This window comes from Talpa occidentalis, unplaced genomic scaffold (assembly GCF_014898055.3).
Source record: "Talpa occidentalis isolate TD23 unplaced genomic scaffold, MPIMG_talOcc4v2.1 talOcc4.2, whole genome shotgun sequence".
NCBI lineage: Eukaryota > Metazoa > Chordata > Mammalia > Eulipotyphla > Talpidae > Talpa > Talpa occidentalis.
This window is the reverse complement of record NW_023602073.1, coordinates 67,571,079-67,591,631: the sequence shown is the minus strand read 5'-3', so window position 1 is coordinate 67,591,631 and position 20,553 is coordinate 67,571,079. Positions and strand designations below refer to the sequence as shown.

Below are 20,553 nucleotides of genomic sequence, written 5' to 3'. Positions count from 1 at the left end.
TGACTGAAATATACTGCAGAGGGAAACCTCAAGCAAGTCAGAAGAGATCTGCTGTGCCATGTGGGTAGCTCCCTGGTCGGCGGGGGATCGAACTCATGTTGCAGAGGCTGTGGATTGCTTCATAGTGCGGTGCTTAACCCCTTGTGCCACTAGGGAAGCCCAGGACACTTTTTCTATAAAGGGATAAATTGCAAGTGTTTTTGCCTCTGCACATCTTGAAGTCTCTATTGCAGTAACTCAATTGCTGTTGTAGGAAAAGTATCCATTGTCAATACATAAATGAATGAGCATGGCTGTATTCCTTTTAAAAAAAAAAGATTTATTTATTTATGCATACAAGAACTAGGGTACAGGCCAGAGATGTGGCAGGGATGGGTGAGAGGATTCACCAGAGACAGAGTGGGGAGCAGTGGGTGAGACAGGAGAGGTCTACTGTGCCATGTGGGTAGCTCCCTGGCCAGCCGGGGAGCTTGTGCTGCAGAGGCTGCGTATAGCTTCACAGTGCTGTGCTTAACCCCTTGCGCCACCAGCGAGGGCCTATGTTCTAATAAAACTATTTGTAAAGAATGTGGGGACTGGATTTGGCATGGGAGCTGTGATTTGATGACCTCTACTTCATTCTCTTCTTTTTGTTGATGATAATGCAGCAGGCAATGATGATGATGATGATGATGATGTTGCCTCTAGATTACTGAGCCTGGACACTGGGTCAGATGATTTAAAAGCATTATGGTATTTAATTTTCACAACAATGTCTGATATAGTTACTGTGATCCTGACTTTACAAATGAAAAACCTAGGGGTTAGAGAAGTAAAACAATTTGTTTATGGACATCCAGCTAGTAAATAGAGGAGTTCGATTAAAACTCTAGACCTATGTTGGGTTTCAGTGTTTCCAGTCCTCCACTTCTCATACTTGAGATGTTCAGCCCTTTCCTGCAATTCTGCCCCATTCTGGTCTGTAGAATTGATCCAAAGTTTAGTGAGAGGGATGTTGGAAGGAGTTCCAGGCTCCTTGATGTGATGCACTGTTGAGCTGTCCTTAGAGTCTCCTGAGACTTTTAGTTTCCAAATTCTCTGTGTGAAACTTCTAGATGACAACAATAAGCATTGATGGTTATTTTTGTCTGCTGTGTTATTGAGACCATAATGAATCTTTTGAACCAAATTTGACCCAGTGCTAGAGCCAGTTTCTCTCTCCTTCTGCTCTGATTTGTTCTTCCATCTCCATGCTTCATCAACCCTAAGGTTGGATCTTGTCCTGGCTGTACTCCTCTTGTCTGCCTTGCGGTATTGTAGTTAATAGGACCAAAGTCTCTTCTCTCTAGAGCTAAGAGTATGGCTGTCTCCACCGAAAAGTTCACCACCTTCTTTTTTCCCTCTCCAAATTCAATTCTTTGTGGAAGGTCAATCCCCCTCTACCTATAACATCTTCTCACACAACTCCAGAGTTCATAGAACTTTCCTTTCTTTCACTCAGTACCATCTTTATTTTTCCCTTGTCCTGGAAGCTTAACACTTACTAATTTTCCCATCGAAAGCCCTTTAGAAATTACTCGTGTTACTTTTGTTTATTTCCCACTTGTGGGAAAAGCTGGTGGACATTCTTAGTACTAAGCATTGCTGATTATTATTGATGTTCTGTTTACTATGTGAGGTTGCCAAAGCAAGGGAGGGCTTATGTATCGCAGGGACTATATCTCACTAGCGAGAAAGAGAAAAGTCGCTCTCAGAATATGTCCTTCCAGGCAGAATCAGTTTCGCCCTGGTGTTCTGTTGCATATAAACAGTTTTGCGAAACATCCCAGGACCACAGAGTACTGAAACAAAAGCAAAATTTTTTGCAATCACATCCAAATAGAGAAAACAATGTGAACATTGTCCAAACCATAAAATAAACATTTCCCTATCCTAGATAATATGAATGATTGCTACTTCTTTACCAAGTATAGCTGTGGACGTGCTTCATTCTTTTTGCCTTATATATCAGATTCATTAATATACACAAGCAACAAATTATCCCAACTTACTAACAACATGTGATTTAGAGCAAGACATTGCTTCTTTTAACCCTCTCCAAAATTACTTAAGTCCAAATCCTATGAGGCAGTGCTTCCTTATGTCTTCTTACTACAATTACTTACTCTCAGTGACATGCATTCTCCCTCTTTTATTGCAATGAACAATAAATACAATAAATACAACTTGTTACACTATAGGTATGTTCTTGGTGGTCTTTGCCTGGAGGGTTTGATATCAGAGATTTCTTGAACTATTAGGAACATGCTCAGTTTTATTGACTTAGTTTTTTCAAGGAGTATGTTAGGAATAGATCTAACAAAATATGTCCATGGTCTAAATGAGGAGAACTACAACACTTTGATAAAAGAAATATTATTTATAACTTGATTTATAAATTCAATACAATCTTAATTAAATTCCCAGTAGTTATTTTGTAGTATTGACAAAGTGATTCTAAAATTTATATTGAGAGGCAAAACACTCAGACTAACTAACACAATATTGAAGGAAAAGAACAGAGTTGGAGGAGTAACACTTCAAGACGTACTAAAAGTTCCATTAAATGAGACAGTGTGGTATCCGTGAAAGAACAGATGAACAGATCAATGGAACAGAATAGAGATCTCAGGAATAGACCCACATATATTTGATCAATTGATCTTTGACAAAGTGGCAAAGGGAATACAACAGAACATACCAATAATGAAGGAGAAGGAAAATCTAATACAGACCTTATACTCCACAAAAAAATGCAAAATGGATCATAGGCTTAAATGTAAAATGCAAAACTATAAAACTCCTAGAAGATAACACAAGAAGAAAAACTAGATGATTTTGGGTATGATGACTTCTTTGGTAAAATGCCAAAGGCATGATCCTTGAAAGAAAAAAAACTGATGAAGTGAACTTCATTAAATTTAAAAATTTCTGTTCTTCTCTAAAAATATTGTTAAGAGAATGAGAATACATGTCACAGAGTTGGAGACATTATTAACAAAATACATATCTGAAAGGACTGTTTATCAAAATATTAAAAGAACTCTTAAAACAATAGCAGTAAGAAACAATAACAACAACAAAAATTGATAGCACATTAAAAAAGTACAAAAAAGATCTGAACAGACACCTTACCAAAAATATATATGCATCTATAGAAGATAAATAAGCCCATGAAAAAAATGTCCTTAGATAGATGGATGGGCAAAGTATAGTGTATCCAGACAATGGAATATTATTCAGTGGGAGAAACAACTACACAGTACAACAGAAATGAAGTGAATTTAAAAAGGTTACACTTATTGTATGACATTCTGGAAAAGGCAAGACTGTGAAGACAGTTAAAACAACAGTGGTTGCTAGAGGGTGGTGGGGAAAAGGAGGATATGCAGGGGGGACATGGAGAATTTGTAGGACAGTGAGACTACTCTGTATGATACTATAATATAGTGGACATGTCATTATATACTTACCAAAACTCAAAGACTATGTCATCCAAGAGTGCACCCTAATGTAAACTATGTATTTTGGTTGACACTAGTGTGTCAATGTAAGTTCAACGATCATACTAAATGTGCAACTCTGGTGGGGATGTTGATAAGGGGAGAGGCAATGCATATGTGGGGATGGAGGGATAAAGACAATTTCTGTACTTCCATTTAATTTTGGTGTGAATCTAAAACACTAATAAAAATAAAGTCTATTAAGAAATAAGATTACTTGTTTCTGAGTGGCAGGAAAATGGCCAAGTTTATATTTGGTATCAGAGAACATATATTAGTATTACTATGTGTCAGGCATTGTGTTAAGTGCTTTATATGTTAAGTGCTTTATAAGATTCACAAATCTTCATATTATAACTTACACCTTCATATTACACCTTGGAAAAAATTTTCCAACTTCTCAAAATGTCTATAATTAATATATTCTATAACCAGAAACTTTACTTATTCACAAAATAGATTAAGCTGAAAGCTTTTGAATTGGTGAATATTCTAGGAACTACTGAAAGTGAGTTTTTTTTTTAAGGATTAAGAATGTTTTACATGGAAAGGGGGTTTTGGAGTGAGACATGATCGCTATTCTCCCAGAGTTGAAAGACAGTTGGAAAAGAAATTGGACTCTATTTTCATGGCTTCAAAGTGAACTAGAATTTCAAAAGTGAGCTAGAACAAATGAACAAGATTTTTTTTTTTTTTTTTTTTTTTTTTTGTGGGACCCTCCCCGGTGGCCCGGGATCGAGCTGGCACTGCAGAGGCTGCAGGCAGCCTCGCAACTCAGCGCTCAAGCGCTGCACCACCAGGGGAGGCCCACGAACAAGAATTTTAAGGCAATATGGACTTACAATAAGGATGCTCTTTCTGACAATTCTATCCAAAAAAAAAAAAAAGTAATCCATATAAATCCATGCGTATTTATAGATTTATGCATCCAGAAGAAGTTTGGACAAACAGCATCTAAGGCCATTTTCAACTTAGAAATTCCATGCTTTTTAATATTATTGCAGATTAATCAGAGAGAAGAGAGAAGGTCTACCCTTTCAGTTAAAAACTAGGATCTGATTCTGTGTCAACCTTGGCAAAAACGATGCGGTGTCTGGGTGAGCGACGAATAACTGTGAAACTTAAAAGACTGCTTCAGTGCACTTTTAGTGTGGTTATCAGGAAACAGAATGGCATAAAAATCAAAAAGAAAAAGGACTATTTATTAGAAAGATGACAGAACACAAAACCGATTTAAATCTGCCATTCACTCCTTCCCTCAGGTTGGTTCACACACAGGTACACACACACCACTTTTTCCTTCAATTTTCCCCACTTCTCGATTACCATCCTTTGCATTATTAATATGCTCTTCCCTTGAGACGCAGGCCTGTCCTTACCCGAGCCACCCGAAAACCACGGGCTTCCTCCTTGCTCTGAATTGCTTTATTTTGGAAAGCAGGAGACTTCTACCAGTGTCAAGTTTGTGGAACAACCCATCTACCCCAGATTGTTTCACGTTCAGTCCGTTCACTGTATGATCCGATACTTGTGTCACAGGCGCTCACACAGTGAGAGTCCTTGAAGCCCCTCTGTGCCCAGGTCGGGTGGCAGCAAAGCAGGCAAAGCCCTGAAGCCCGCGCAGGGCACCTTCAGCCGCGCGGGCGGGGCGGAGCGCGCGGCTCCAGCCAGAGGGCGCCCGCGCACAGGCAGCGCAAACGCCCTGAGGATTATAGGGGCTTCCCGACTTTTCCTCAGCTAGCCAGAGTGGGGGGCTCCGTCACCTTGTGAGAAGAGTCCCTCCTGTAGTACCGCTCCCCCAAACCCTCATAGTTTGCGTCTCTGCCACAGTTACTTCTGGCTGTCACCGCCAGGTCATCCTCAGCTTCAGAATCACCCCCTCCCACTCTGACCCACCAGGAGCCCCCCACGCTGGCTGCGACCCCGAGGAACCCCTCCCCTCTGAGACCCGGACTCCAGCGGGCAGGCTCTAGAGCTGAGTCCTCAGAGGGTCTTCGCCCACTCCGGGCACCTTGAGTGGGGAGGAGGTGGTGTGAGGCAGAGGGCAAGGTAGGAGCCGGGAGGTGGGGTGGGTGGGGGACCCGGTAGGGCGCCGGGTCAGGGGGGAGGAGATGAGAGGAGGCCCGACAGGGGCTTTCGGTTTCCCGGGGTCTGATTGGAGGTTGGCCCGATGAGTCGGAGCTGGGGGCGCGCCCATCTCCACTGGCTCCTGCGAGAGCCGCTGGCTCGGCCCCTCCCCGGAGCGGCTTTGTCCCGGGTGACGGCGGCGGAGGTTGCGGGGAGGAGCGGGCAGCAGGCAGAGACCCACAGACCCACAGACCGGCCACCCCGAGACCGAGAGGCTGGGCGCGCGGCGCACAGCCCCACGCCCAGGCCCGCGGGCATCGCGCCCGCCCCAGAGCGCGCTCGCACCGGCGGGCAGGTGAGCAGGCAGCGCCGCGCCCGCAGCCACCGGCCCCAGCGGACCGCCTGAGCAGCCGCCTCGGCTTCTGCCCGCGCATCGCGGACGCCCAGCAGGTCGGTTATGTAACCGCGCCGGCACGCGAGTCCCTGCTCCCTGTCCTGCCAGGGCTGCGCGCGCGGGGTCCTTGCCGTGCCGGGGAACCGCGGCAGGGGGCGGGCAAGCGCGACCCGGCGAGAGGGGGATCGGAGGGCAGCGGCAGCAGCGGGGCAGTGGTGGTGGTCTCCGGATCCTGTAATCACACCGGGCAGCGGCCTGAGGGGCAGAGGTCTCCCTTTTACACCCCTCTAGAGGGCGCGGGTCTCAGGGAGCCCCTTCCCTATTCCAAGGGGCGAACCCCAAGGTTCGCCTTTCCCAGTAGCAGCAGCAGGTGCATTAAGTGGAAGAGCGAGAAAGACGCCTCTGGACCCCAGATTGAGTTTTGGAGATGGGCTGTGGGAAGCAAAGTGGCCATAGAGAACCAGAGCAAACGGAGAGACTCTTTTCCCAGTGCTTAAAAGAAAGTGCAGGGGAGGAGGTAAGGTGCTCGGAGACACAGCGAACTGAGCTGGGAATTGTCCTGCCTGGGATTAGCGGCTTAGGTCATCTAAAAATAACTTCAAGTTTGAAAAGTGAAATAGAAGGGAGCGCAGTGTGCCGAGTTTGTCCTGCCTGTGGGATGCTTCGCTCTAGAAGTCACCAGAGGGAACAGGTAAATCCCAGCCGCATGATCCCTGGACTGACTCTGGGTCTCACTGGTTTCCAGGGTACCTTGGTTTGACTTTTAGTTAATGATTTATTCTCCAAGGCACTGTTATCTTGTTCTTATCCCCAAGTGAATGATAGCAGAGGGCATGCTTTGAACCTTTTCTGTTTCCTACATTGGGATAGAAGCGTTCAATGAATATTTAGCGAGTCGGCTGCCAAAGCTTTTTAAAACAGCATCGTTTTAGTGAAAACAAAAGTTTCTGGGCTCTTTTCAACACACAAATCCACAATTGTAGATGAAAGCATGCTGGAGCATTCAGCTCACACGTCTCCTTTCCTTCATCCAGAATCCCACCTAACTTATCATAGAGAGGGGATGCTTTAGGAAAAGTAGGGCATTTTTTAAATAATGCAGCACAACTTTCACACATATTACATCAACTTCAAAACACAGGACAAGTGCATCACAGGTACAGGGCGACACTTGCTAACCTGACCCTCCAATCTGGGGGCCCAATAAAGTTGGAAATGCCCAGGAGCTGGAAAGCTTTAAGAAGCAGGTCAGTGCTGAGTGGTGGAGGCAGGGGACTGAACACTTGGCTGCTTTTCAGTCTACACATTGATTTTCTTTACTCTTAAAGCTATTATCTTAAGTACAATTAGTCATTGAGTCAAATTAGTCTAAAATATGGGTTGCACTTTGCTTTCAAACCTACTGCAAATCAAATCAGCAAGCATTTATTGAGCAACTACTACCCATGTTAAGCTCATAGAATTTTGTGATGGAAAAGTGTCTTACCTAAAGCTACAGGATTCCAAGAGCTTTCAAAATGCCCTGAGTGTGAGGGTACAGCAGACACTAACTAAATCAGGGAGGGTGTTGCTATCTCGTGAAGAACATTTAGTAGGTATAAATGGAAACTTAAGAGCTTTGTCATTTGCAAGTATACATCACACTCTTAAAAGCCACTTGCATAATCATTTGTTGCTCATCATACATGTTACACAAACTAATTGAATTGAGACCAGTTTTGATTGTTGTTGAGGTCTCACTTTCCCATTTCTTTTACTTCCTGTGCCATCCACTCAGTTTACTGAATAGTTATTTGTTAAGCATCTACTTCTACTGTGCAGGTCTAATGTTGGAGGCTAAAAGAATGAGGCCCAGGCTTTTCAGAAATCAGCCTAATAGAAAAAGATAAGAAAATAAGTGATAATGATCATTATAGTGAGTGTTTAATGGAGATAGGAACAACTTTAGTGGGAGTCCAGGGAAGAAATAGTGGAGAGAATCTGGACTGGATCCTAGTAAGTGGTAGCATTATTCTAGGGAAAGGGCTTGGTATTCCACACTCAAGGAAAGGGTGTGTTTAAAGAACATCTAGGTGTTCTGAAGCACAGGGGTGGCACCAGAGAAGGTGGTTCAGTGAGCTTGGGTTGTGCATATACTGCTGAGGAGGAAAAATTATGCAGCCTTTTGAGAGAAATGATTTGATTTAATTTGAATTTTGCAAAAGTGACTTGGAAGGTGGTGAATAGGTGGGGTTGGGAAGAGAAATGAGCACAGATTTTAAATCATTGGAGTAGTGCAGGCAATAATACTAATAATAAAATGTTGCTGATCCTGGCAGCCCAGAGAAAAAGAAGAGAGATACACTGAGAGCCATTTCAGAGGGAAAGTCAGTGGTCATCTAAAGGACTGTTATGAAGGCAAAGCTTTGATGTATAGATGAATGGTCAGGCTTTGAATTAGGAAGTATATGAAAAGAGGTTTGAAAAAGAATGGGAATTTGATTTTGAACTGAAAATATTTGCTGTGGGATCAGGAATAAGACAAGAGTGCCACCTCTTGCTACTTTTATTCAATATAGTACTAGAAGTCCTAGGCAGAGCAATTAAGCAAGGAAAAAAGGCATCTAAATCAGAAAAGAAATAAAAACTGCTTCTATGTGCAGTTGACTTAATATTATATCTAGAAAACCCTAAAAACTCCATGATAAAACCATTAGAGCTAAGTAAAGTTTCAGGATAAAAAAATCCATATGCAAAATCAGTTGCATTTCTATGCATTAATAACAAACTATCACAAAGACAAGATAAATAAAGGAAAAACATACAATTTTCATCAGAAGAATAAAATTCTAAGAAATATATTTTTTAATTTATTTATTTTTATTTATACAAGCACTGGGTACAGTCAGAAGTGTGGGAGGGTGAGAGAATTCACCAGAGCCAGAGTGGGGAGCAGAACAGACAGACTGACGAAACACATGGCTTAGGGGAGCAGCGGGTGCATCAGGAGAGGTCTGCCATGCGGGACCCTTGCCAGCGGCCGCAGATCGAACCGGTGCTGCAGAGGCTGTGGGCAGCTTCACAGCCCAGTGCTCAACCACTGCACCACTGGGGAGGCCCCCAAGAAATAAATTTAACCATGGAAGTAAAGGACCAATATATTGAAATTAAGAAAACTGATGAATAAAATTGCAGAAGACACAAATAAATAGGAAGATATTCCATACTTATATATTAGAAGAATCTTGTTAAAAAGGCCATAATCTTCAAAGCAATCTACAGATTCAATACAACCCTCAACAAAATTCCAATGACATTTTTCACAGAAGTAGAACAATCTTGAAATTTGTGTGGAACCACAAATGACTCCAAATAGTAAAAGAAATCCTGAGAAAGAAGAACAAAGCCAGAGATATCACACTTCTTGATTTCATTCTATATTACAAAGCTATAGTAATCAAAACAGTATTGGCATTAAAGCAGACATTAATCAATAGAACAGCATAGAGAGCCCAGAAATAAGTTTATGACAAAGGAGCCACTAATATATCATAGGAAAGGGATAGTATCTTCAATAAATGGTGTTGGGAAAACTGTGAACAACCATATGCAATAGAATGAAACTGGACCGCTATTTTACACCATACAAGAAAATCATTTTGGGCCTCCCCGGTGGCACAGCGGTTTTGCACTGGGTTGCAAAGCTGCCACAGCCTCTGCAGTGCCGGTTCGATCCCGGCTGCTCCCCGGCCACTGGAGGAGGGTCCCACATGGCGTGCAGACCTCTCCTGCTGCCCGCTGCTCCCCTCAGCAGTGTACTTCGTCAGTCTGCCTGCTCTACTCTCCGCTCTGACTCTGGTGAATTTTCTCACCCTCCTGCACTTTTGACTGTACCCAATGCTTGTATAAAATAAATAAATAAATCTTTAAAAAGAAAAAAAAAAAAAGAAAATCATCTCAAAGTGGATTAAAGATTAACAAGCCCTGAAACTATAGAATTCCTAGAAGAGAACATGGCGGCAATCTTCTTGATGTGTGTCTTAGCAGTGGTGTTTTGAAATTGTTATCAAAGGTGAAAATAAACAAGTGGGACTACATCAAACTGAAAAGCTCCTCCACAGCCAAATAAACCACCAACAAATGAAAAGGCAACTCATTGAGAGGAAGAAAATATTTGCAAATCTTTTATCTGGTAAGAACTCAAATAACTCACTAGAAAAAACAAAACAAAACAAAAAACCCACAAAATGCAAGACAACTAAACTGAAATTTCTACAAAAAGGACATACAAATGGGCAGAAGAGCTAAAGAGAAACTTCTCCAAAGAGGAAATGCAAATGGCCAATAAGCATATGAAAAAATGTCAACATTACTTGTAATCAAGACTACAATGAGATACCATCTTACACCAGTGAGAATGGCACATATTAAAAAAATTAGCAACAACAAATGTTGGCGAGAATGTGGAGAAAAAGGAACTCCCCTGCACTGCTGGTGGGAGTGCAAACTGGTCCAAACACTATGGAGAGCTGTGTGGAGATTCCTCAATCTGTTAAAGAGGGAGCTTCTGTATGATCCAGCAATTCCACTCCTAGGTATTTACCCAAAAGACACAGATATACTAATTCAAAAGGGCACCTGCACCCCTATGTTTCTAGCAGCACTATTTATAATAGGTAAGCTATGGAAATGCCCCAAAATAGATGACTGGATCAAGAAGATGTGGTATATGCACAATGGAATATTACTCAGCAATTAAAAAGATAAACTCATGCAGTTTGCAGCAACATGGATGGAGCTAGAAGGGATAATGCTCAGTGAAATAAGCCAGAAAGAAAAGGAAAAATACCAGTGGTCTCACCCATATCAGGAATTTAGAAAACCTAAATAAGGGACCAGGAAAAAGACTAATTATAATAAAGTAAAAATCAAAATCAACAAGCAACTATAAACCAGAAACACACTACAGGGTGGGGATTGGGGGAAAAGGGAGTAGGATGAAAACAAGGGTGGTGGGAATTGTATGGAGACTATACCCAAGATGAAAATGCATACATTGTGCAAAAAATGAAAAATGATGTAAAATATATAACATTAAAATTTTTTTATAATAAATTTTATTTTTATATTCCCCATACAATTGCAACCCCCCCATTCTGACCCCAATCCCTCCCCTCCCGCCCCCCACCCCCCAAAAAGTGTCTCTGGTTCATAGTTTTTTGTTGATTTTGATTTTCACTTTCTTATAGTTATTCATTTTCCTGGTCCCTTATTTAAGTTTTCTAGATTCCTGCTATGAGTGAGACCATCCGGTATTTTTCTTTTTTCTTTCTGGCTTATTTCACTGAGCATGATCCCTTCCAGTGCCATCCATGTTGCTGCAAATTGCATGTGTTTATCTTTTTTGAATGCTGAGTAATATTCCATGGTATATATGTACCACATCTTCTTGATCCAGTCATCTATTTTTGGGCATTTGGGCTGTTTCCAAAGCTTAGCTATTGTAAACAGTGCTGCTATAAACATAGGGGTGCAGGTGCTCTTTGGAATTGATGTTTCTGTGTCCTTTGGGTAAATACCTAGGAGTGGAATTGCTGGATCATATGGAAGCTCCATGTTTAGTAGGTCAAGAAATCTCCACACAGCTCTCCATAGTGGTTGGACCAGTTTGCACTCCCACCAACAGTGCAGAAGAGTTCCTTTTTCTCCACACCCTCGCCAACATTTGTTGTTGCTAGTTTTTTTAATATGTGCCATTCTCCCTGGTGTAAGATGGTATCTCATGGTAGTTTTGATTTGCATTTCCCTGATTACAAGTGATGTTGAACATTTTTTCATATGCCTGTTGGCCATTTGTATTTCCTCTTCAGAGAAGTTTCTTTTTAGCTCTTCTGCCCATTTTTTGACTGGGTTATTTTCTTTGTTGTTGAGTCTCATCAGCTCTTTGCAGATTTTTGTGATCAGTCCTTTATCATTAGTGTTGGGTGCAAAAATGTTCTCCCAGTCAGTGGGGTTTCTCTTTGTTTTTGTTATTGTCTTTTTTGCTGTGCAGAAGCTCTTTAATTTGATGTAGTCCCAGCTGTTTATCTTTGCCTTCACTATCACTGCTTTGGGTGAGTATCTGTAAAGATGTCTTTGATGTGCAAATCACGTAGTGTTTCGCCTATATTTCCTTCTATATATTTTATGGTTTCAGGTCTTATGTCTAGTTCTTTAATCCATTTTGAGTTGATTTTTGTGTATGGTGTTAGGTAGTGGTCAAGCTTCATTCTTTTGCATGTAGCAACCCAGTTTTCCTAGCACCATTTATTGAACAAACTTTCTTTGCTCCAATGCATAGTCTTTGCTCCTTTGTCAAAGATTAGTTGCCCATAAATCTGTGGGTTTATTTCTGGATTTTCTATTCAATTCCATTGGTCTGTATGTCTGTTCTTGTTCCAATACCATGCAGTTTTGATGATTATGGCTTTGTAGTATAGTTTGAAGTCTGGGAGTGTGATGCCTCCATTCCCTTCTTTCTTTTTCAGGAGAGCTTTGGCAATTCGGGGTTTTTTGTGATTCCATATGAATTTCATCAATAATTGTTCTATTTCTTTGAAGAATGACATTGAAATTTTGATTGGACTAGCATTGAATCTGTATATTGCTTTTGGTAGGATGGCCATTTTAATAATGTTTATTCTTCCAATCCATGAGCAGGGGATGTCTTTCCATTTCTTTGTGTCTTCTTCTATTTCTTTTAACAGTGTTTTATAGTTTTCTTTGTATAGGTCCTTTACCTCTTTTGTTAGATTTATTCCCAAATATTTGATTTTTTTTTGTTTCAATAATAAATGGGATTTTTTTTTTATTTCTTCTTCTTCAGATTTATTGTTTGTGTATAGGAAGGCTACTGACTTTTGTGTGTTGATTTTGTATCCTGCCACTTTACTGAACTGATTGATGAGTTGAATTAGTTTTTCTGTGGAGTTTTTGAGGTTCTCTATGTATATTATCATATCATCTGCAAATAGTGATAGTTTGACTTCTTCTTTTCCTATTTGGATTCCTTGGATGTCTTTCTCTTGTCTTATTGCTCTGGCTAGGACTTCCAGTATTATATTGAAAAGCAGTGGTGAGAGTGGGCATCCTTGTCTTGTTCCAGATCTTAACATTAAAAATTTTTTAAAAAGGCATACAAATGGTTAACAGATACATGAAAAGGTACTAAGAAATCACTAATAATCACTAATTATTAGGGAAGTGTAAGTCAAAATCACAATGCGATATCATCCTTCACCAGTGAGAATGGCTCTTATAAAAATGACCAAAAAATAACATGTCTTGGAGAGGATGTGGAGAAAAGGGAACACTTGTACACTGTCAGTGGTAATGTAAATTGATGTAGTCACTATGGAAAACTATAAAAAACTATATGGAGATTCTTCAAAAATTAAAAATAGAACTACCATATGATCCAGCAATTCCTCTTCTGGATATTTTATCCCTTTCATTTCAAAGGAAATGAAATCATTACCTTGAAAATATCTCTGCACCCTCACGTTTATTACAATGTTATTTACAATGGCCAAGACATGGAAACAATCTAAGTGTCCATCAACAGATGAATGGATTCAGTAAATGTGAGATTTTATACACACACACGTATATATCCAGCACTATTCAGCCATTAAAAATGAAGGAAATCCTGCCATTTGCAACAACACAGATGGGCCTTGAGTGCATTATGCTAATCGAAATAAGTCAGACAGGGAAAATCCAATAATATATTTCTCACTTGTATGTGGAATTTTAAAAACCAAATACAGGTACAGGAAATAGTTTGGTTATTACCAGAGGTGGGAGGTGGGGTGGGCAAAATGGGTTAAGGTGGTCAAAAGGTACAAACAGATTTTTAATTTTAAGTTCTGGGGGTGTAATATACAGCATGTGACTACAGTTAACCATACTGTACTGTGTATTTGAAAATTGATAGGAGAGTAGATCTTAAAAAAGTTGATATCACAAGAAAAAGAAATTGTAACTATCTGATACGATAGATGTTAATAAACTTGTAATCATTTCATAGTTCATACATATAGCAAATCATTATATTGTACACCTAAAAGTAATACTATGTTATATGTTAATTTTTATCTCAGTAGAACTTTTCAAATAAGTACACGAGAAAGAGTAGTTTGGGGAAGCTGGGAAATTTTCATTTTGAACATCTAAATGAAAATGCACAGTAGACATTTTAAGTTTCAAAGGGATTTCTTCATTCCTCGTGCTTTCTACTCAACTTAATCACTTTCAATCTTGAAGCTGTCTAGGGCTACTTTTGGAGAAGGAGATGAATTTTAAAACAGAAAATTGTTTCTAACTTCTACTAAATGAAAGTATTAACTGTCAATTGAACTAGTAGTAATAATTATAAAACTAATTTCAATGACAGTAATAATATCTAACATTTATTTAGTGCTTACTATATGTTGAGAACAAAAATTAGAGCTGTCCATGGATTATCTCATTGATTAGGTAGATACTGTTGTTATTTTCATATAATTGACAAGAAACTCAATGCAAAGAGAGAGTCCCTTAGCTGGGTAACTTACTAATGGAGGCTGCACAGTACATAAGAGGGACACCCAAGGTTCAAAGTCAGGCAATTAGGCCAGCACTGTGAATCACCAGTGTGAATTAATAACATTGCAATGATTTCTATTTAGCCTGGAATGTTTTTTTTTTTTTTTTAACCCTGGAATGTGTTTTTTACCCTGTTTGAATATTTGTGGCTGATGCTGTAAAAGAGAATAGGACTGAGTCAGGAGTCCTGGCTTTCATTGGGGCTCTCCACCTGATTTGTTGTGTAACTTCTGCAAAGTCACATCCCCTCTCAGGCTTTAGTTATTTTAAATCTGTATATTAATAGGAGGAGAGGGTGCTAGTTGATCTCTATGGAGGCTCAGCCTTCTGAAGTCCTGACATCCCAGCTCAGATTTTACTCCTGGAGCTGTTGATTTGGGTTAAAATCCTGCCTATCTGGTCATGTTTAGAATAGGAACACTTGTAAAAGAACTAACCCAAACATGGGCCTCCCCAGTGGCGCAGCGGTTGAGCACTGGGTTGCGAAGCTGCCTGCAGCCTCTGCAGTGCTGGTTCAATCCCCGGCTGCTCCCTGGCCACCGGAGGAGAGTCCCACATGGCGCGCAGACCTCTCCTGCTGCCCGCTGCTCCCCTCAGCAGTGTGCTTCGGTCCTTCTGCCTGCTCTGCTCCCTGCTCTGGCTCTGGTGAGTTCTCTTACCCTCCCGCGCTTCTGACTGTACCCAGTGCTTGTATAAATAAATAAATATTTTTTTTAAAAAAAAAAGAACTAACTCAAACAATGACATGTCTTAAACAGTTTGATGTGAACTAGGATCTAGTGCAGATGCTGATGCAGGTACCTGGTTGAGGAGTCCAGTTCAGGGAGGGGAAACCCAGATGAGCATTAAAGTGGAGGAATCTCCACAGTCACTGATCAGTTTGCTTTTTCATATAAATTCATTTGAGACTGAGTTTCCTCATCCCTGAATCTTTGGGGGGTTGGGATTAACACAAGTGTTATAAGGAGTGAAATGGGTATCATAAAGCAGACACAAGTCTGCTTCTTTGAAGATGCTCAGTGGGTGGGGTGGTCTCCTCCCAGGGTAGCAGGCATGCAGAAAAGGGGAGGTTGAGGGCTTCCCTGGTGGCCTAGTGGTTAAGTCTCAGTGCTATGAACCTCTACAGCCTGAGTTCCATCCCCAGCTAGGGAGTTAACCCACATATGGCACAGCAGACCTCTCCTGTCTCACCTGCTGTTCCCCTTAGCAGTGTATTTCAGTAAATCTGCCTGTTCTTCTCCCCACTCTGTCTCTGATAAATCCTCCTCCCCCACACCTCTGGCCTACACCCCAGTTCTTCTATGCAAAAAAGGGGGTGGTTGAGTAGTCCTGAAAAAACTCCTACTCCAGTTTTCCACTCTTACGTGAGCATCATTTATCTATCTACCTGTCTTAAAAGGTAGTATATATTGGGAATTTGAAAATTCAGAATACATTGAAGATCTTTCAAAATGTAGATCTCTCAAGTATTCATTAATAAATTACCCTCTTAGAAGAATGAAATTCAATATTCCACAATATGGTTTTGAATTCTTTTTTTGCCAACTTATAAATAGGCCAAGATTGCTGTAAAGAAGTAGTATTGCCTAGGGTCTCTGATCCTGGATTCCATTGTTATGGCATCGAATATACAGAGGACAGAATAGACAAATCATGTTCTGTGTGTGTGTGTCTGTGTGCAGGCTTGAGCTTCTGTCTTTATGCTTTGCCTATAAAATGTTTACTGTCTTTGTTTCTCTTCCTTTGTGTACCAACTGTCAGGTGTCATGCATTGAAGGTTTAATTAATCAAGTTGTGGATTTTTTTTTAAAGATGGAAACAGCCTTAAACTCAACAAAAGCTATTTTCAAGTTCCTTAAAAAAGGGTGTGTGATTGTGAATGTTACTTACTGGAAGTTAAACGTCTCCCCCCCAGCAAAAAAGCTCAAACCTAATGCAATTCAGATTGCCCACAGAAAGTATTTTCTTTAGTCTGGTGGAAAGAGGGTTCGTATCTGATTTCCTCATACTCTTACTTTGATACAAGACAAGAAACATGGGGTTCCTATGTGAATGTATGCATAAAAGACATTGTAACAGTAACTGTTAGATAATGGAATTGTAAAATTTAAGAACTATACCCTTGTTTTTATGACTGTTGCCTCCCCTCTTTGTGGAAATAGCTGCTTTATTGTTTCATGTGATTGAGATATGCCTGCTCCAAAATATTATAAATTCGTTGAGGGCATGGGCCATGCCTTAACACTCCTTTTACAACCTTGGGAGTAAATTATAAAAAGCCTAGGCTTGGCGTGAAAAGGCCTGGATTCCCATCCTGGTGCTGTCACTTCCCAGCTATGTGACCTTGAGCTTCCCGTTGACCTAACAGTCACAGGAGCTGGTATTTACTGAATGCTGCCCCTGTTCCAGACACTGGGCTCGGCAGGCTGCATCCCTTATCTCATTTAATCCTTATAACAACTCCACTATGTGGGTATTATCATCACTATTTACAGATAAGCAGGGCTTGAGGATCAGGGGGACTAAGGCACTCAGTGCTGATTCTTTGAGCTACAATTTTCTTATCTGTATAAGTAGGAAAATAATACTTGATCTCCCCACCTTTATTGACCTGTGAGTCTAAAATGCTATGAGTGGGTGACTGTGCCCTGAAAAACAGAATGCTCTGCATAGATTAAGGATGACTGCTATATTGGGGAGCTCTCAGGAAATCGATTACAGTCAGGCCTGGTATAGCATCAGACCTGTGAGGAGAAGGTCCACTGTATATAAAATGCATCCACAGACTATATTAAGAAACCTATTTCCTTACCCTGTTGTTTGGTAGCTTGTTTTATGATGCCTGTTTCTTTCAAGTGTAATTACTTCTTGTACCAAGAATTGACCAGGCCAGGCCAGAAATGACCATTCCATGTAAGGAGCAGGGTTCTGCTGGTGAAAGGGTGTAGAGAGGTGGTTTAGAAAAGAGGTAACTGCCAGAAGGGTGTTTCGGTATAAACAGAGAAGGCTGAAAGTCAAAGCCAGGGTTGAGGAAGGTGTAGGCATGACTTGGATAGCAAGAGGTCATCCCAAGGTTTACAGCAAGTGTGAGTGACAGGTAGGACACAGACCCTGCTCAATAAAGCTAGAAATATTTCCTGGCATCTGCTGAGTTCTGCCCAATCAGCAGAAAAACTTGGGAACCTCTACTCACACCGATTTTTTTTTTTTAAAGATTTACTTATTTATACAAGAACCGGGGTACAGGTCAGATGTGTGGGAAGGTGAGAGGATTCACCAGAGAGAGCGGGGAACAGAACAGGCAGACTGACTGAAGTACACTCCTGAGGGGAGCAGCGAGAGGTCTGCCGCACCTTGTGGGTATCTCCGCGGCCAGCCGGGAATTGAGCCTGCACTGCAGAGGCTGTGGACAGCCTGTGCTTAACCTCCTGTGCCACCGGGGAGACCCGCCGATTTTTTTAATTATTTATTTTCTTGGATATACTTGCTTTCTATGTAAATTTTTTGGAGAACACAAACCAGTATAAAAGGAGAACTTTAAAATCACAGGTATTGCCATAAGCAAATGACAATTATCATTAACATTTGGGGTATGTGCCTTCAGTCTTCTTTTTAAGCATTTTTATGTGGAATTGGGATCACATTGTACATAGATTCTGGATCCTGTGCTTTTCTCCAAACATTTTAAGTAACTTTTCATGTAAATACAACAATCTTTTTGAATATTATTTTCAGTAGTCATGTGACATTCCATGTAATTACCCTCCCCACTATTGTTGGACTTGTAGATGAATCTCAGTGATTCAAATATTATAAATAATACTTTGGTGAGTGTCTTTGAACATAATTTGTTTTCTCTATTTTGGATTATTTTCTTAGCATAGATTGTTAGTGGAATTATTGCCTTAAGGCAATAAAAAGCTTTTCTGTATATATGGACTGTACTTTTAATTTTTTCCAGGAGGTTGAGCTAATTAGCATTCCTTCAAGCAAAGCCTGAGAATGCAGGTATCACCTCCACCCTGTATGTAAACACTCTTTTTGGTGAGGCAAAAAGTGGGTGGTGAGGGGGCTCTGCTATTTCCAGAGTATGGCCTTCAGGAAATAGTCCTACTTGAAAATGGCTTCAAAGAGGTTGGACTTTCTTTTGTGAGAACTGGGAACAGGTATGTAGGGATCTGGTAGATCAAACTTACAAGTTCTTTTGTAGGAGAGTTGATTTCAGTGAATTAGCCTCTCCTGATAGTGCTGTTACCAGGGGCCTGGCCTCTGGATGCCGCAAGTTATGTGTGGCCTGACCACTTACAGTTGTCATTGCAGCCTATTGAGCTACTAAAATGAGCTATTAAACTTAGGATTAAGCAATCCTTTGCTTAAATGAGAACTGAATTTGCTTCTTTTGGCTTCTCAATTTGGTAAAACGGTTTTTAAACCCCCAAAAATATTAAAATAAAGTTTGCATGCTTATTTGCATTAATTCTACTGTGGCTTCAGTTGACAGGGTCTTATTTATATGTATATGTATACATATATATTCATATTCAAAACCTTCCACTAAATGAGAGATAATTCACAGTAAATGATTTTGAATAAATAACTTAGATGATCAATTGGAATCTTACTTAAAATTACTTAACAACTGATTATTATTCTGGAATTTTAATTAGATGACTAATCAAATTAGTCTTTTAAATAGTCTGCACTCAATTTTAGACTGCTATTGACTATGTTGATTATATTGAACAATTTATTAATGTAAATAACTAACTTGAATTATTTCTTCCCATGAAATTCTAAAAGATGGGTTAAAGTGATAACATTTATTTTTTATTTTCACTTTTGTAGCTATTAAAGCAAAAGCTTAGCAATGCAGTCTGGCCAGAAATAATCAAAATCCAGTTTATACTTCTTTTTTGAGGTCTAGTAATTTGTCTATAAAGAAATTATTAATTTGATTATAGTTATCATCATGTGAATATGTGAATTTTTGAATAGAAGATGCTATATTCAGATGAATTAATAGTAGTTCAAACAAAATTTTATTTGCTTAAGAGCAAAATCTTTTAGCTTTGACAAGTGAAAGCAAAACATTAATTCATGAATATGTTAATTTTTTCCTGCTGTGGGTATTAATGATATTCATTTGATTTTTGGTGATGTACAAACAGCCATTTATAAAAAGGTTAAATTTTAGTCAGGGAAGATCTTCAGCAACTGACATATCATAAATGTGTTTATTTGGTATACTTTATTTTCTTATTTGTCCCTTGATGATCTCTATCCCACACACAGCTGTTGTTTAGCCATTAAACTTCAAAATTTGACAAGGTGACATTTAGGTGAAGCTTTGGATTGAAATATTTGCTCAGTCAGATTTTCAAGGCCTTCCTTCTGACATTGAATCCATGGCTTATGGACACCTCATGGGGGTTCCTGGCTCACAAGTTGAGCTTTAGTTTGGTTTCAGTCTCTTGCGATGTCGGGGTGGGAGAGGTGATCTCATTCTGCTTTGCTACCACATTGGAAGGAGGGCCAGTGTCATTCTGGAAGGTCAAGGAAGGCTTTCCAAGCCCGGCACATGTGCAGACTGATTTGAAGTTTGACTCCAGGTGCTGGGGAGATGAATGGTAAACCTGAGTAACTCCCCTCAGTTCTCCCCAGCTCCAAGTTGCCTTAACTCAAGCCCACATACTTCTTTCTTTGTGAAAACTGCTCAGATCATTAACTGGAAACTGAGGACAAGAAATGTAGGATAGTTCTAGATTGGTTCAGTCATGAACTATGAAATCATTAACAACTCACATGGGACATGGACAATCTAGAGCGGCTCAGAGGAAAACCCAGATGATTGGTTTTGCCAGCATTGCCCTCTGCTCACTCAGACTTTTTTATTAAAGATAGCTGATGGGAGGCTACAACAGCAAGTACTATAGAGAATGACCTTTATTTTTTAAAAAATCAGATGTT

At 40.3% G+C, this 20,553-nt stretch overlaps 1 protein-coding gene across 4 annotated transcripts in view; it reads left to right on the top strand.

The window, feature by feature from the left end:
- The first annotated feature begins 5,450 nt into the window (after positions 1-5,450).
- The window catches only part of RCAN2 (regulator of calcineurin 2), a 259,876-nt gene continuing 244,773 nt past the window's right edge, over positions 5,451-20,553 (top strand). Inside the window, exon 1 of one of the 4 annotated variants that reach the window (XM_054698847.1) lies at positions 5,451-5,570. The gene's annotated coding sequence lies outside the window, so the exon portion shown is untranslated. Of the gene's footprint in view, positions 5,571-5,760; positions 6,039-6,481; positions 6,500-6,664; positions 6,674-20,553 lie in introns of those variants that run through there. The other 3 variants (XM_054698849.1, XM_054698850.1, XM_054698848.1) reach the window with 3 other exon arrangements.